At 52.9% G+C, this 18,533-nt stretch overlaps 1 protein-coding gene across 1 annotated transcript in view; it reads left to right on the top strand.

The window, feature by feature from the left end:
• Positions 1-18,533, top strand: part of LOC122153118 (olfactory receptor 14A16-like) — a 524,294-nt gene that overhangs the window by 23,307 nt on the left and 482,454 nt on the right. The window lies entirely within an intron of this gene.

Consider the following 18,533-nt stretch of genomic DNA (forward strand, 5'->3'; position numbering starts at 1 on the left):
ATATGCAACACTTTGTAACATATAAGTAAGGCGGGAGCGGCGGGGGGGGCACAGGCTTGTTGTGGCGGAGCGATTCCCCATGTGCCCGGCGCTGAATAAACATACCTGCTTTACAACCCTTAGCTTGTGAAGTCTTTCATCCGTAAATCAGGGTGGTTTGTGATAAATAACGGAATTATTCTGCTTTTGCTAAAAGTAATTAAACAATTACTTTTATTGAGTCAGGCTAAAGCTGTTATTAAAATTAGTGTTGCTAAAATTATAACAGTCAAGCAAGGCTTCTTTGGTCACAAGTTAGGCATGTGGTTGGGCATGGTGGGGAGTTGGGCAAGGAGGAGGATGGGGAGTGGTCTGTGGTTAGGTGTCATGTAAAGGGGAACTTGGGTGGGGGGGGCTGGGGAGGAATGGAAGCCAGCAGAAAAGGGTTAAGCGAAGAACTCCTGATGGAGAGAGACCTGGACTTCGCCCCCCCCAATCCCCCGAGAGGGCAGTGGAAAAGTACTGAGAGAGACAGCCTGGGAGAAACAAAGAAAAAGGAGCTCTGCAGGTGTGAAGAGGTGAAAACCCGCCATTTTTCGCTCAACTAATGATATCTCCTGGTTGCTCTATGAAAATAATCCCCTGTTGGGGCAGGGGGTGCCCCATTGCCCCCAGCGCTGTGTTCTTTGCTCCGCTGACTCTGTCCCCAATAAAACATGTTTTTGCTAGACGTGAGCTTGTTTCTCACAGGTAAACGTAGCAGACCGGCGGAGAGGTGGAGGCTTCTCGGAAAAGCCGGGACTATTCCTGCCTTGCAGGCACCCAGAGCCCGGGCTTCTGTCCCGGGGCATGCCCGCGGGGCGCAGGGACCCCCCCCCCCCGCGCTGGGGCACAGAGAATGCCTGCCTCTGGGGGCTCCCCTGGGCTCAGGGGGTTCATTCCCGGTTTGGGGGACAGCGGGAGGAGCCCGGCCCGGCTGCGCCCGGCAGCCAGCGAGGGCGGGCGAAGGCAAACGGCCCCGGCCCGCTCTGGCCAGGCCCGGCCCGACCCAGCGCTCCCCTGGGGCCCACGGGGAGCGGCTGGGGAGGGCGGCCCCGCCCCCGCGCTGCTCCTCAGGCCCCGCCCCCGGCCGGCCGGGACTGCCGGGCCGCCTCCGGCCCCGCCCATTGGCTCAGCCGTGGCCAATGGCGTGGCTGTTGCCGGGCAGGGCAGCCCGGGCCCCTCCTCCCAGCGCCGCCCCGCGCCCCCTCCCCAGCGCGCGGGGCCTGAGCGGGCCGGGCTCGGGGCGGTTTGTCCGTCCCTCAGAAAGGGAGCGGGAACAAACCCCGCCGGCAGCCGCTTCCCCAGCGCCGCTGTGCCCGGGCTCAGCCGCGCTCCTCCCTGCCCGGCTCCTCGGCCGCCTCTCCCCCTCGAGCGAGCGCCGCAGCGGGACGGGGCACGGGGCTGCGGGCGCCTCGTCTCTGCCGCCCCTTCCTCCTCAGGCCGTTTCCCTGCTCCCGCCTGGGCCCCGCAGGCCCCAGCTGCGGCCAGAGAACCTGCTGCTGCCTGGGCTCCTCTCCAGGGGCCGCAGCTCCTGCCAGGGTCCCGCTCGGGCCTGGGCTCTCCGCGGGCTGCAGCTTCCTGCTGGCGCTGGCCGCCCGAGGGGGACGGCGTTGGTGGCTGCGTCCTCTTCTCGGCAGCCATTTCCCAGCAGCGCAGGCTCCGTGAGGCTGGCCGGGAGAGCCCCCGGGGGGGGCACTCACCCGGGCCGAGCCCTGCTCCAGCCCGCCACCCGGCCCATGAATTAAGGAAGGTGGCAAAGAGTCCTGGGCCCAGCCCTGACCGCTGGATGCCACCGCTGGTTCCTGGCCTCCAACTACGCCCGGTGCCACTGAGCAGCACCCTCGGCCCGGCCGTCCAGCCTGTTGCAGTCCCGCTCGGTGCTGGCTCATGCAGCCCATTGCCGTTCCAGTGACTAGAACTCGAACTTTAAGAGAATGCAAGGTGGGCGCATGCAAGCCCACAGCTTTCAAAACCCCATACCAAAAACTTGTAGGACTGGGCTATTTCCACCAACTGCCTCAAATCCTACAGAGAAGGAAGGAAACACCCCGTAAATTACACATGCAAGGGCAACAAGTGGTTTTAACTCTGGCTTTGGCTTTTCTGACTACTGGTTCCCAACGTGTGCTGGTTTTGCAAGGCGATCCCAAAAGCAGAACACGGGTTAAAACTCTTTCTCGAGGGACCTTTGGGCAGGGGGGCCAGCCAGCAGAGCTGCCCGAGTCTCTGGAAAGTCTCTCTGAGCTCCTCCTGGGCAGAGGCAGCACTGGGAGGAAGCCCCAGGAGCTGTGGGAGGGAACAGCCAAGGGCCTCCCAAAGGCTCTCCTGGAGGGCTGCAAAGGCAGAAGGGCCAAAGGTGGAGAAATGGGATGGATCTAGGTGGGGTGCTTGGAGAGGGAGCGGTGCTGCAACTGTGAAGAAAGCTGCAGCTTGTGGGAGGGAAAAGAGATCCCAGAAATAAGTCCACTGTCCATCTGTTGCCCTGGCCACCTCCCCGGAGTTGCCTTGGTCAGGCAAGGCAGACCCTGTGGTCCCACAGAGCCCACCTGCTCGCTGCCGGCCGCCCACTGACTGAGGAAGGAACGGGCGTAGGACAGTGCTGGTGGGGAATAAGCCCTTTCTCCAGGTTGCAAATCCGAGCACCTCCTCTGGGGTTCAGTCATTTTCTTGGAGCCGTTCCTACAACAGAGAGAAGACATAACCAAGATGAGAATGGGAAACTTGACTGGTGTCAAAACAAGACCTTGTCTTTATGCCCCTGACAGCCTCCATTTCAGAGAAACATAGAATCATAAAATGCTTGGAAAGGAAATTAAAGACTGTCTAGTTCCAACCCCCTCCCGTGGGCAGGGGCATCTTCCATCAGACCAGGTTGCTCAAGGCCCCGTCCAACCTGGCTTTGAACACTTCCAGGGAGGGGGCAGCCACAACTTCACTGGGCAACCTCTTCCAGTGAAGGGGTAAAGGGAGTCTCATAGGTTGAGATAAAAACAGTTTAGTAACTGTAATAAAATGAAACAACAATAGTAGAAAGTACAAATGGGCAATGCACAATGTGATTGTTCACCACCCACTGACTGCTACCCAGCCCATTCCTGGCCAGCAGTCCCAAAATCCCAAGATCCCCCAATGGCAATCCTGGAAGCGAGGGAGAGCCCCCCTCTTCCTGGCCGCCCCTCCTTTCTACACTGAGCATGACGTTACATCACAGGGAATATTTAGTTGGCCACTTTGGATCCGGCGCTCTGGCCGTGCTCCCTCCCAGCTTCTTGTGCACCTGCGCACGGGCAGGACACGGGGAGTTGGAGAGTCCTTGATGTCTCAGCAACAACTGAAAACATCCATGTGTTACCAACATTTTTCTAATACCAAATCCCACACTGAATCCAAAGCACAGTGCTATTCTAACTACTAAGAAGAAACGTTAACTCTATTCCAGCCAAAACCAGGACCTCAACATTGGACAGCTTCAGATAGCAGACAAGTAGCAGTTTACAGCAGGGCAGCAGCCTAAAGTCCATCAAGGAAAGACAAGGACTGGCGTGGGTTAGGTCAGATTTTTCAGCACTGAAGGATGCAGGTAGTAATTGTCTCCTATGACAGTAAGAGAAACACAGAAAGAGAAACAGAAACATTTTGTGACTTGTTTTTACCTGGCATAAAACAGTAAGTAGGCTTGCTGCCTGAGAACTGTGTCGATGTCTCAGCAGTTCACAGATGTATCGTCCATCTTGTGTCACCCTCCATTGCTGGCCTGTGAAGAAAGGCATCGATACCTGGAGATGAACTGCGTGGTTTCTCCAGAAGAACACAGGCAGAAAACTACAGAACCAAGAGTACACACACCAAATCAAATCCGCTCCAGCCCCTAAGGAGACCTTCTTCCCCAAAACCTTGGCTGCCAGTAACCTTGCCATGCAAATTTGTTTTCCCCAGCACACATTTTTCCCTTCTTTGGAAGGAAGTTGCTCTTAACCTTTGTGTAGCAGTAGTAGTGTCCTGCCTGACAGCTGTCACCACTGTGTACCAGGACGGCATATAAGCAGTAGAGGAGCGGTTCTCCAGTTGTCTGCGACATGTACGGGTGGAGATCCAGATACTCGGGATAATCCACGACCTACAGAGAGACCAAGAGGTCTCCGAAATGATCCTGAAACACTAAATGAAATAGTCCTCAAAGAGCAGGGGCCAGAGGTGTATAAAAACATCACTGGGGCTCATGAACACTTGGTCTTCCCGCAAGTGATGTCTTTGGGTGGCAGGAAACTGTTGTCAGCCAAAGCAGCTCAGTTGGATCAGAGTACACGCTTGTCTTCCCACGGGAACTCTCCTCTCCCCAGAATGAAACATGAAAAATGCAACATGAGGGCACTGCTTTGGGAAATCTGCTTCAGGAAGAGAAACTTGCACTCCAGTTGCGTACGCACGTTGCCGATCTTCCCATTGGTGAAATCTTCAAACCTTTTCAGACACACCGTGAGAACCCTGGGTGCGCGATGGACGGTAAACCTCTTGGTGGCAGCAACCATCTTGTCACACCTTGAAGCCAAGCACAGAGCCCAGTGCTGAAATGCACCCTGCCTTGCCCCAGGTGGCCAGGCAAGCTCTCCTGTCTCACACAGCCTTACGCTATTTTACGGCTATTCAGTACCATAAGGCCATACGAAAAAGTGCTGTGTCTCATTATTGTGCATCAAACCTATGTGAAAAGGTGACTTATGATGGACAACATGCTGCACCCGCGCGCAGGATCTAGTACTAATATGTCGTTAGGAATCATCTTACTGGCTACATTTAAAGCTGTTTTCGCCATCCAGCTGCTTCGGTGTCACAAATTCCTCCAGAGCTGTGGTGACAGATGAGGCTGCCTGGAGGAGTGAGAAAGGAGAGCAGTGAGCTGTGGGAAATAGCCTCGCCCAAGCACTCACTAGGAGTTTACACAAAAACCCAGCTAGATGACGCTGAGGAGAGCCACTGCGAACCCCCAGGCAGTGTCCAGGAGGAGGCAGAAAGAGGGTATTATGGTCGACATTTCCCTCATTTCCCCAGGATTTCTGGGGCTGTCAAGAGCTACGTGCCTGTGCCACCGCTCAGTTCAGCTCCGGATGGTGTGGAGGGTCATCGGTAATGAAAACAACACAACCCATCAGCCTAGGAGCCAGATGGGTGTTGAGGGAGGGCAAAAGAAAGAGGGATGAGAGTCTATCAAGGGTGCAGCGAGGATAATGGGTGCTTGTCCAGCTTAAAGCCAGCACCTACAGGGAGAGCAGTGCCATGGCCTGCCCAGGAGGACACCGTCCATTCCACACCCCACCCACCACCAAGCGCTCTTGTGTTCACAGTATGCATTTTTAAGTCAACCATATTCATTCTGGAAAGCTACAGGGGCCTTGGGACGTCTTGAAACACAGTTGCCAAACCTCTTACTTTTATATCCAGTGGAATATCCAGGAAGGCCTCGTAGGAATCGGAGACCGTGTTGCAGCTCAAGCACCTGACTGGAAGGCAAATCAAAATGGTCGGTGGTAGGGGAAGTCAGCGTAAGAACTCATGGGCATATTCCTGCATGCCAGGATCAGAATGTTCTCCTATTCCTCAGAAAGAAGAAGTTATTAGTTCTCTCCTACAAGAATGGAGAAAATACTGTAAGAGCACCTGAAATGACTTACGTGTGAGAACACTGATGCAGCCCAAGGCTTGGCGGCACTGCCTGAGGAATACCTGACCTTGCTAATGTGTGCCTCCATTGTGCACATCATGCAGAAGCCTTGCTGGTGACCTGCAGAGGGAGGGAGGGAGGGAGGGAGGGAGGGAGGGAGGGAGGGAGGGAGGGAGGGAGGGAGGGAGGGAGGGAGGAGGGAGGGAGGGAGGGAGGGAGGGAGGGAGGGAGGGAGGGAAGGAAGCTTCTCAAGTTAGCAAAATACCCATAGCCATGGGAAACCTGATGGGGATCTTGAAGTTAAAAGAACAGTCTCCACTCCTCTTCTCCCAAGGTGCCAGTGTCCCAACAAGGCCAGGACATTTTAGTGCATAGAAAACATTCTTCAGAGGGACACTAAACTGACATAAGTTTCTGTGCAATAAGCAAAGAGTTTGACTTGCAGGAATAGGGACCAAGACCCGGGGCTAGGAAGAGGTGCCTTTCTGAAGATGAACACGCCTAGATAAGACAAGCGGCTTCTCGGCTTCAGTGTTCCAAGGACACCCACTATAGGATTGACAAAGAAGGGCTGCTTTTCTCCTAAATCAACTTCCAGATTCTGGGAAACCCTGGGAAGTGCCCAACCGATTTCCAAGGAGATATTTCATAAAAGCACTCACCCGACTGGCTGTGCTCCCAAGAGAGCAGGTAGCTGGCCAGAGGGGGTGTGTACGTCAGGCACTGCAGCATGGAGTTGAGGAAGCACGTGTTCCCCAGGTTGTAGAGCCCTGCTCCACCTCTCTGTTGTTGCTGCCAGTCCATGTAACATGCTGGAAGTCCAGCAAACCCACACTCGGATTTCTGTGCGTCGGGCTACCTTCCTTTCCCTCTTGAGTCTTGAACTGGAATGGCATCTCAAGTTTTCTCTTTTGCTGATTGTAACTCGGTGAAAACAAGCAAGTATCCAGCCCAGAAGGTAACCCTACTGATGTCGGCTCTTTCTATGAGCAACGACAACTTTCAAAGTCTTGTGCTAGGGGCAGGGGAGTGATAAAATGTGTTTTCCTGTGTGTAACCAGAAACACTGGGGTAGGTCTGGCTGCTACCAGGGAAGGCCCCAGAATTCACTCTAGGTTGTCAGCACAGCAACACTCAGGGCTGGAGCACCGGCCACGTCCGCTGCCTTTGGGTATTCCCCAAATCCAAACGGGCTGGTGAAGCTGTCACTCACAGAAGTCGTTCCCCATTGCGGCCTTCGCTCCTCTCAGCAACACAGGGGAGAGCTTGGGGTGACAAAGGATGTCAGGCTGCTCTCCAGACAGAGAAGATCCGCGCCAGTCCCTGATTGCAAAGAGATAACTGTAGCTCAACAGAAGGAATTTTAAAAACCCCAAATGAAACCCACAGAACAGCCTCCGCCATCAAGAGCGTGTCAGTGGTACTTGCAGCTGCTGCAGAGCTGCAGGCTGCTGGCCCTACTGTCCCTGTCACAGGACTCCAACTGGCAGCAATTCCAAAGGCCGTTTGGATACTTTTATCCTGTATCTGCCTACTCTTATGATCTGTCCTGAAAGTTAAATCATAATTACCATGGAAAGAGGATGGAAGTTGAGGAGAAGTCCTGCGTCCTCTTCTCAGCAGCCATTTCACAGCAGCGCAGGCTCCGTGAGGCTGGCCGGGAGAGCCGCCGGAGGGGGCACTCACCCGGGCTGAGCCCTGCTCGAGCAGGGCCACCTGCAGCTGGGTGTCCCTGGCCATGGGCAGAGAGGGCTGTGGCACATCTACCTGGCTGGAGCCTCCACAGGCGCCTCGGGCAGCCGGTGCTGGTGCTCGTCACCCACACAGCACCCTTTGTGCTTTTCCGTGCTGAACTGCCAGCCCATCTCTCCAGCCTGCCCAGGCCCCTCGGGATGGCAGCACGGCCCCCTGGCCTTGGCACCACTCCTCCCAGTCTGGTGGCATCTGCCAAGTTGTGGAGGGTGCACTCTGCCCTGTCATCCAGACCATCAGTTGAGGAAGAGGGCACACAGGATCAGATCCAGTACTGAACCCTGAATGGCACTGCTAGTCACTGGCCTCTGACTACACTTGGTGCCACTGAGCAGCACCCTCGGCCCGGCCGTTCAGCCTGTTGCAGTCCCGCTCGGTGCTGGCTCATGTGGACCATTTCCCTTCGAGTGACTTGAACTGGAACTTAATGAGAGCGCAAGATGGGCACGTGCAAGCCCACAGCTTTCAAAATCCCATAACATAAACTTCTCAGACTGGATATTTCCACTGATTGACCCCAAACCTGCAGAGAATGAAACACCCCGTAAATTACACATGCAAGGCCAACACCTGTTTTTAATTCTGGCTTTGGCTTTTCTGACTGTTGTTTCCAGAGGAGTGCTGGTTTTGCAAGGTGATCCCAAAAGCTGAGCATGGGTTAAAGCTCTTCCTCAAGGGGCCTTTGGGCAGGGGGGCCAGCCAGCAGAGCTGCCCAGGTCTCTGGAAGGTCTCTCTGAGCTCCTCCTGGGCAGAGGCAGCACTGAGAGGAAGGACAAGGGGGGCTGCCGGTGGCCTTAGCGCAGCCTGGTCCCTGCTGGGCAGAGTTTTGGTGTTTCCTGAATTAGTTTTCCTCCTCTCCAGCGTGGCAGAAGTCGGATGCTATGCTCCTCCCTCATCCAGGGTCACAATCTGCCACTGTCACCACTGCAGCGCTCTGAGTGTTTGTGCGATGTGCATTTCTGGGGCACTGAAACCCTTCTCCTCCTCCTCCTCCCTGCCGAAGGGTCATAGTCTGGTGTCCATGAACCAGCTGCGGCGATCACGGCCCCGCTGTGGGGATCTGCTCCGCGCTCTCTGCCTCCATCGAGTTTTCTCCCAAGCAGCCCTGGGAGCCCACTTGGAGCTGCTGTTGGAGGGCCCTGGAGCTGCATTGTCCCTTGGGGCTCGGTCACAGCGTGGAGAACGTGTTGTCCTTTCTGAGCAGTGGTAATCCGTGATCTCCTTGAACTGGCTGAGGAGATCATCTCTGCGCTGCAGGGCTCTGCTCTGTTCGCTCTGCCTTGGCAGCGTTTTCTCCCGAGCAGCCCTGGCTGTGGGAGCCAACTGGGAGCTTCCATTAGGAGGCTCTGGAGCTGTGTCATCCCTGGAAGCGTGTTCACGACTTGGAGGACTAGTTCTCCTCCTCCTTCTCCCTGCTGAGTGCTCGTAGTCCGTGGTGTCCACGAGCCAGCTGCGATGATCTTTTCCCCACTGTGGGGACCTGCTCCGGGCCCTCTCCCTGGCGCTGTTTGTCTGGCAGCGGGAAGAAGTGCTGAATCCGTGCTCCCCTTTGTTGCTGTCTTCTCGCATGGCGTGCAGCACACTATCAGATAGTTGACGGGAGTCCAGGCACGCAGCTTTCCTTCTGGATACCAGCCTTACACAGCCACAGAAGAAGCGATGCAAGCAGGAGCCCACGTAGGAGGCCATGCGGAGCCTGCCTGGCCAGATACGGCACAGCCACCATGCAGATGCCTCCTGGGCACCTGCCGAGGTTACCTGGCTGGTGCTGGCTGGTGCAGAGGAGCCACTGTCCTCTAGAGAGCCCTCCATGCCCACCGCCACATCCTGCAAAGAGAACTGTGGTAAGGTCCTGCCCTTTCCTCCTGAAAGGACCAGAACCATGGGGAACCCCCAGGAGCTGTGGGAGGGAACAGCCAAGGGCCTCCCAAAGGCTCTCCTGGAGGGCTGCAAAGGCAGAAGAGCCAAAGGTGGAGAAATGGGATGGATCTAGGTGGGGTGCTTGGAGAGGGAGCGGTGCTGCAACTGTGAAGAAAGCTGCAGGTTAGGAGGGAAAAGAGATCTCAGAAAGAAATCCACTGTCTGTCTGGTGCCCTGACCCACCTCCCCTGAGTTGCCTTGGTCCGACAAGGCAGACCCTGTGGTCCCACAGAGCCCACCTGCTCGCTGCCGGCCTGCCCACTGACTGAGGAAGGAACGGGCGTAGGACAGTGCCGGTGAGGAAGAAGTCCTTTCTTCAGGTTGCAAATCCGAGCACCTCCTCTGGGGTTCAGTCATTTTCTTGGAGCAGTTCCTACAACAGAGAGAAGACGACAAATGGGAAACTCAGTTGGGGTCTCCCCACCAGGTCTGCCCCTGTCGGAGCAAGATCTCGTCTTTATACATCCTACAGCCTCCATTTCATAGAGTCATAGAATCATAAAATGGTTGGAAGGGACCGTAAAGATCATCGAGTCCCACCCTCCCTGCCATAGGCAGGGACACTTTCCACTAGACCGGGTTGCTCCAAGCCCTGTCCAACCTGGCCTTGAACACTTCCAGGAAGGGGGAAGCCACAGCTCCTCTGGGCACCCTGTTCCAGTGCCTCACCACCTGCGCAGTAAAGAATTTCTTCCTAATACCTAATCTAAATCTACCCTCTTTCAGTTTAAAACTGTTACCCCTTGTCCTATCCCCACACTCCCTGATAAACAGTCCCTCCCCATCTTTCCTGTACTTTTAAGGTCTCTTCTCTACATTAGCCAGCTTCAGATAGAAGACAAGTAGCAGTTTACACCACGGCAGCGACCTAAAGCCCAGCAAGGGGCCTTATGGGCTGCCGTGGGGTAGTTTAGATTTGACAGCACAGAATGATGCAGGTGGTAATTGCTTCCTGTGACAGAAAGAGAAACACTCAGGGGGATGAAAAGGAAAAAAATAAAAGTTAGCAAAAGGAAATGTATTCTGAACACATTTTAATACTTGTTATTACCTGACATAAAACAGTAAATAAGCTTGTTGCCTGAGAACTGTGTCAATGTCACAATAATGCACAGACATATCGTCCATCTTGTACCACAGTCCGTTGCTGGCCTGTAAAAAAAGGCATCGATACCTGGAGACGAACTGTGTGGTTTCTCCAGAAAAACACAGGCAGAAAACTACAGAAGAAGCAAGAGTACAAACACCACACCAAATCTAATCCAGCCCCTAAGGAGACCTTCTTCCCCAAAATCTAATCTGCTGATACCTGCCATGCAAATTTGTCTTCCCCAGCACACATTTCTCCCTTGTTTGGAAGCAAGCTGCTCTTTACCTTTGTGTAGCAGTAGTAGTGTCCTTCATTACAGCTGTCACCGCTAGTGTACCAGGACAGCATATAAGCAGTAGAGGAGCGGTTCCCCAGCTGCCTGAGATGTGTACGGGCGAAGATCCAGGCACTCGGGATACTCCACAACCTACGGAGAGACCAAGAGGGCTCCAAAATGATCCAGAAATACTCATGAAATAGCCCTCAATGACCAGGGGCCAGAGGTGTATTAATACATCTTTGGGCTCCTGGATACTTGGTCTTCCCTAAAACAACATGTCTGGGTGGCAGGAAACTTGTCGGCCAAAGTAGCTCAGTCGGAGCAGAGCACACGCTTGTCTTCCCATGGGGACTCTCCTCTCTCCAGAAGGAAACACGAAAAACTCAACATGAACAGCTCTGGGAAATCTCCTGCTCCAGGAAGAGAAAGTTGCACTCCAGTTGCGTACACACCTTGCTGATCTTCCTGTTGGTGAAATCTTCAGCCCTTTCCAGACACACCGTGAGAACCCTGGGTGCGTGGTGGACTGTAAGGCTCTTGGAGGCGGCAACCATCTTGTCACACCTTGAAACCAAGCACAGAGCCAGGTGCTGAAATGCACCCTGTCTTGCCCCAAGGAGGCCAGGCAAGCTCTCCTGTCTCACACATCCTTATGCTATTTTAAGGCTATTCAGTACCATAAGGCCAAATAAAAAAAAGCTACAACTCTATTGTACATTAAACCTACGTGACAAGATGGCTTATGACAGATGACATGCAGCACCTTCCCGCAGGATCTAGTACTAATATGTCGTTAGGAATCATCTTACTTGCTACATTTAAAGCAGTTTTCACCATCCAGCTGCTTCGGTTTCACAAAGTTCTCCAGAGCTGCGGTGACAGATGAGGCTGCCTGGAGGAGTGAGAAAAGAGAGCACTGAGCTGTGGGAAGTACCCTTGCCCAAACACTCACTAGGAGTTTACGCAAAAATGCAGCTGGTTGACACTGAGGAGAGCCACTGTGAACCGCCAAGAAGTGTCCAGAAGGAGGCAGAAAGAGGCTATTACGCTCAAAATTGCCCTCATTTCCCCAGGATCCTTGGGGCTATCAAGAGTTCCATCCCTGTGCCACCGTTCAGTTCATGTACTGATGATGTGCAGAGAGGATAATGGGTGCTTGTCCAGCTTAAGGCCAGCACCTACACGGAGACCTCTGCCATGGCCTCCCCAGAAGGACACCATCCTTTCCACATCCCACCCACCACCAAGCTCTCTTGTGTTTGCAGTACACATTTTTAAGTCAACTGTGTTGATTCTGGGAAGCTACAGGGACTTTGAGATGTCTTGAAGCGCAGTTAGAAACCCTTACTTGTATATCCAAAGAAAGATCCAGGAAGGCCTGGTAGAAATTGGTAGTCATGTTGCAGCTCAAGCACGTGACTGGAAGGCAAATCAAAATGCTCAGCGATAGGGGAAATCAACTGATTGTGCCAGTTTACATCCTTCATACCTACTACACCAGTTACACAATCAGCTGTTTATCACAGGCAGGCAGAAGGGCACAGACGAGGAGAAGAAGGGTTGTGGAAAAGTACCTCTGGATCTCAGAAAGCCCACAAATATTTGTTGGACAACTGTAGTTAGTTGAGAAGAGGCATCCAAGCTGGAAATAAATGGTAAGGCAGAGAGTTATCTCCTCCAAGAGTTTTGCTTTGTCTGAAAGCCTTGGGCGTAGGGTTTTCTTGATGAGAGTACATCAAGATGTCCAAAGGGCTCAGGAACATGGAAAAAGTAATTTGTTTGTGCTTACTCGCTGCTCCCACTCAGACAAGCTGTCTGCATGGCACTGACAGTACAGCGTAAGAAGTCACGGGCATCTTCCGGCATGCCAGGCTCGAAATGTTCTCCTATTCCTAAGAAAGAAGGAGTCACTAGTGCTGTCCTACAAAAATGGCAGGAAACATGTAAAAGCACCTGAGATGACTTACGTGAGAGAACACTGACGACATCCCAAGGCTGGATGGCACTGTCTGAGGAATGCAGCACCTTGTTAACGTGCGCTTCCATTCTGCACATCATGCAGAAGCCTTGCTGGTGACCTGCAGAGGGAGAGAGGGAAGGAAGCTTCTCTGGTTAGCAAAATACCCATAGCCATGGGAAACTTAGTGGAAATCTTGAAGTTAGAAGAACAGTTTCCACTCCTCTTGTCTCAAGGTGCTGACGTCTCAACAAGCCTGGAACATGTTAGTGCACAGGAAAATTTCTTCAGAGGGACACTAAACTGACACAAGTTTTCTATAGAGTAAGCAAAGAGAATTGTTTAACTTGCAGGAATAGAGACCCAGGGCTAGAAAGAGTTGTCTTTCTGAAGATGAACATTTCTGGTTACGACAAGAGGCTTCTAGGCTTGAGTGTTACAAGACCACCAACTCAGGGGGTTGACAAAGAAAGGCTGCTTTTCTCCTAAATTGAATTCCAGTTTCTGGGAATCCTTGGGAAGTGCCCAACAGATTTACAAGGAGATGTTCATAAAAGCACTCACACAACTGGCTGTGCTCCCGAGAGAGCAGGTAGTTGGCCAGAGGGGGTGTGTACGTCAGGCACTGCAGGACGGAGTTGAGGAAGCACGTGCTGCCCAGGTTGTAGAGCCCTGCTCCAGCGCTCTGTCGTTGCTGCCAGTCCATGCAAATCTTCTCCGGGGGAAAGAGAATCTTTTGTGGCGGAGCCATTCCCTCAACAGTGACTGCAGGGAAATGAGATTTGAAAAGACATGAGACAATATTGCTGCACAAAAGCATATTAAAGGTTGAGTTCTCCTCAGTAGCACCCGGTACAACCAGGTCTACATCCAACCCAGAAACACTGGGGGAAGCCTAACACTGCCAGTGAAATTTGCTGGCCAAGAAACAGTTTTGGAAAATAGTCTGTTCCCCTGCTTTCTTTGTCAAAATTCCAGCAAACCCACACGCTGATTTCGGTGCCTCGGGCTACCTTCCCTTCCCTCTCGAGTCTTGAACTGGATTAGCAGGTCAAGTTTTCCCTTTTCCTGATTTTAACTTGACAAAAACAAGTAAGTATCCAGCCCAGAAGGTAACCCTACTGATGTCAGCTCTTTCTACGAGCAATGACAGCTTTCAAAGTCTTGTACATGGAGGCAGAGGAGTGATAAAATGTGTTTTCCTGTGCGTAATGAAAAACAGCTAGGTAAGTCTGGCTGCTACCACGCAAGGCCCCAGAATTAACTCTAGGCTGTCAGCACAGCAACACTCAGGGCTGGAGCACCGGCCACGTCCGCTGCCTTTGGGTATTCCCCAAATCCAAACGGGCTGGTGAAGCTGTCACTCACAGAAGTCGTTCCCCATTGCGGCCTTCGCTCCTCTCAGCAACACAGGGGAGAGCTTGGGGTGACAAAGGATGTCAGGCTGCTCTCCAGACAGAGAAGATCCGCGCCAGTCCCTGATTGCAAAGAGATAACTGTAGCTCAACAGAAGGAATTTTAAAAACCCCAAATGAAACCCACAGAACAGCCTCCGCCATCAAGAGCGTGTCAGTGGTACTTGCAGCTGCTGCAGAGCTGCAGGCTGCTGGCCCTACTGTCCCTGTCACAGGACTCCAACTGGCAGCAATTCCAAAGGCCGTTTGGATACTTTTAGCCCGTATCTACGTACTCATATGATCTGCCCTGAAAGTCAAATCATAATTACCTTTGAAAGAGGATGGCAGTTGAGGAGAAGAGGGCAGTACACAGTAACTGCTTGGTGCAAAGGAGGCACGCAAGTACCAAAGGAAGGAGCCGAGTTACCCCGAAGGCCGGCTCAGCCCCACCGCCTTTCACTGGCCTGTTTGTCAGGATGTCGGGCCCTGGCCCGGTGAGATCACAATCGCCGGGCGGGTGCCGCATCACCGCCCCTTTGTGACACGGGGCCACCCAGGGACGCACGGGGACACACTGCGGCCACACAGCCGCCGCAGCCGAAGGGCTGCTCGCCCGCTGGCAGAGCCCCCGCCTCTTCCCCGAGCTGCAGCAGCCAGGTGAAAGAAACCTGCCCAGGGCTGTAAACGTGCCTCCGCAGCGCTGGCTGGCACGTTCGGGGTGCTGAGGGTTTCTTTTCCACTCTTCCCAGGTACAGGACTGTGTCCGTGAGACTCATGTAGCAAAGCACCTGGTCTCTTACGGGTTTGTTTCCAATTAATTTTTTCTGCCCGCCAAGACACAGTCGCCAGTGGCCTTGAGCCTAACGGCTATTTGGGCCCTGCATTGCTGCCATCCCGGCACTTCAGGAACCATCTGATGGAGGCGATTAACAATTGCGCTTGTGGCCTGCACCCCCTGCTCCCGAGCCCTGGAAACACGGTTAGCATAACGAACGCCATTTCATGAGGCAAACGGCCACGCTCTGTGACCGGGCTGGTCCTGTCTCAGTCCCCTCTCCCCTCCTCCTCAGGCCCTGGAGCTCCTGTGCACCAGGCAGACTTCTTCTCCCCGTCCCCGTCGGCCTCAAGGTTCCCGGGCGCCAGGCCGACGTCTTCCCTCCCCACGGGCCTGGAAGGTGCCGGGCACCGGCCCAGCAGGTTGTGACGACCCCGTCACAGAACAGGGAAGCGCAGCAGCACACAGACCCCGTCTGTAAGATCAACCAGTCTGCTTCCTCTGAGGATTGAGAGAGCCACTCGTATGCTCTCATGTGTTTTGAGTCCAGGTTAGGATCGTTACGTAGCTACGGCGAGCCAAGTGTTAAGATGCGACCCAATCTGCAGAGGGTCCGGGTGATTGGGAGCCATAAGCTAAGCTGTGCTATAAAATTCAGCGCTACGGTACTTATAAAATTGTGCTACGCTGATGCTGCTTGTAGAAATCTTGTGCTACTCTGATCAGTGACATTCTAGGCTACGCTGATCATAAAATAATGTTAAAAAAATAAAGCTTTAATTGTAACTATGACTTAGTGCCGCCATCATTCTGCCCAGGGTCCCCAGAAGAACCTGTCTGCCCCAGAGTGTCGGGTGACAGCCCTGACCAGGAGGGAACAGAGGGAGATGCAGAGCGACTGCCCAGAAATGGCATTTGCTCCAGGGGGAGTGCAGGGGGACAGAGACCCAGACGAGTTAGAGCATCCTGTTTAAGTTCAAAGCAGTACGAAGCTAACGAAATGCAGAATGAGTGTGGGGGGGGCTGTGTGTGTGCCTGGGGGTGCTCTGGGTTTGGGTTTGTTCTTTAACAAAGGGGCTGTTCGGAGCTTGGACCCGGCTGGCAGCCCAACACCACGCAGCCTCTCAACCACCCTCCCCCTTCCCGGGGCATGGGGGAGAGAATCGGAGGGGAAAAGGTAAGGAGACACTTAGGTTGAGATAAGAACAATTTCATAATTGAAATAAAATAGTAATAATAACGGTAATAATAGAAAATAGAGGCGAGTGATGCCCAGTGCGATTGCTCCCCACCCGCTGACCGATGCCCAGCCCGGCCCCAGCCAGCGATCCCAGAGATGAGGAAATCTCCAAACCGCAATCCCAGAAGCGAGAGCGAGGGCTACCCGGTCACCCCCCGCGACCCACTGCGCATGACGCTGTCGGATATGGAATATGCCCTTGGCCAGTTTGGGTCCAGTGCTCTGGCCGTGCTCCCCCCAGCTTTGTGTGCACCCGCCCACGGGCAGGACACGGGGAGATAGAGAGTCCTGGATTCCTTAGCAACAACTAAAACCATCAGTATATTATCAACATTCTTCTCACACCAAATCCCACACTGAATCCCAAATCCAGCACTATTCTAGCTACGAAGAAGAAAAAAATAAGCTCTAACCCAGCTGAAACCAGGACAGTGTGGCAGCAGGCAATAAACAATGTAGTATTTTGAAATGCAGGAGAAAAAAACGTCTCTGAAAAGCAGGGAGAAATCAAGGATAGGGTAAAATAATTATTCACAGTTCTTTATTAAAGCAAATCTTTAAATATTTAAAAAGTGATGTTGTTACAGTAGGACAGAGCAAGCTGGTGAAGACATTGGGGCTTAAATGGTCACCTGGTCTATTGTGCAAGATGTAAGTGCCAAAGAAATTCTGTCTCACTGATGTGTATTAATTGCTATGCAATTGTATACTTTTTATATTCTTCAGTGCAGCTCAGGGCACGCAAATACTTACATCTTCAATGTGAGAAGAGAAATATAACTCTGTGGGTAATCTTTATGCTGCAGAATAACAGGGAAACCAAAAAAACCCCAAACCCACTGAAAAACCCTGCATGCTCTGCAGAAAGCATTTAACAACTTTGGCCTGAAAATATTGTCAGGTTTCAGTCTCATGCCAATAAAAGCATGAATTTAGAAACCCCTCAAGAATCATGATTTTAATAAAAGCACCCGCAAATATTTTTTTGCAAAGCCAGTAGAATGCTCCCTTTTACACAGCACCAGTAAAGATGTTGGGATCTGAGGGGCACTAAGCCGCAGCTGTCAGCGGCCTTTCTCTATCCCCGCTTGCTTCCCCGATCTGAAAGATGCTCAACATCCTTCAGTGCCAGGGCTGAAACTGCCACGGGCCGTCACTGCCATGGTATTCCAACATGGTGTGTTTAAACGAATAGGACTCTTGGGGTAGCATTCGATCTATTGGGTTGTAGGTAAGGATCCCCTTCTTTACTATACGTTCCCCCTGTTATCTTAAAGGATATTTTTTTTTGACACCTCTACTATCCCAGACAGAGGTTTCCATGGGGCTTCTGCAGGGTTCCATGGCTGCCTTGGAAGATCCTTGAAAAGCTCACTCCAAAGTCCTGCCACACATTTCAATTATGCTAAGCTACTGCTGTTGAAGTACGCAACCACGAATTCGGTGACGCTCTTCTCATTAATGGAAAGTGAAAGTCACTGCATTTTGAGTATCTTAAATAGGGCTTCAATAGTCCCTTGAGTGTCCCTGTGTCTGGTGGAAGTGCCGTGTAGAATTGTACCTGCAGAGGAGTGCCAGACATCATGGAGCTGCTCACTGCAGAGCATTCCTGCCCAGCTGCTTCAGCGTTCAATCTTTTATTTCTTTTGGCACACCGGGGCCTTTTTGCTTGGACACCTGTTCTGTGTAGTGTTCTGGTTCCGTGGGCACGGCCAGCCCGAGTGGGAGCTGCTCTCCTCGCTGCGCCGCTGCTTTGGCAGCTGCCCCCGGGCAGGGGGGGACAAATGCTCCGGCTCCCTGGCTGAAGGCTGGCAAGTTCCCGGGGTGAGGGGGGGACCCCGACGTGTCATGTGAACCCGGCCTCCTTCAGGAGTGGGAAACGGGGTGTAGTGTTTTCTGGGGATATTGTCGTGGGGTTTTTTTGGTTTGTTTGGTTTTCCTTTCATTAGATCTCAGGGGTTCATGTGACCTTTAATAGCCAGTGGGTGGGCTTTAAAGTTAAAGTTAAGCATGTGCCAACTGCTACCCTGAGGTGTAGCTGGAATCCACTTGTGAGCTCCTGTTCCCACCACCCTGGAGAAAGCAAATCTGGTTTATTTGGTGATGAAGGCCACTCAGGGAGTTGCACTGATGTGCAGTTTTTGAACCTCAGGGCTAAAGTAGCACTGGTACTACCGCACAGCGCGTCCTTCCCCAGGCTTCTAGAAAACAGAAAAGATACGTCAAACCGACCCCACAAACACAGCCAGCACTTTCTTTATCTGACCTGGAACGTCGGGACATGACCCTGCTGGGCCATCTCTGCCACCCTGTGTGGGAGCCAAGGTGCTGCCTTCACATTCCAGGATAAGGACTTACCTGTTTGTTTTTTTTTTTTTTTTTTTTAAGCAACTTCAGTGACATCCTTAGACTGGCCGTGTTAAGCTGGTTCACTGAACAGTT

This window comes from Tyto alba, unplaced genomic scaffold (assembly GCF_018691265.1).
Source record: "Tyto alba isolate M040663 unplaced genomic scaffold, T.alba_DEE_v4.0 Super-Scaffold_15, whole genome shotgun sequence".
In the NCBI taxonomy this organism is placed as follows: domain Eukaryota; kingdom Metazoa; phylum Chordata; class Aves; order Strigiformes; family Tytonidae; genus Tyto; species Tyto alba.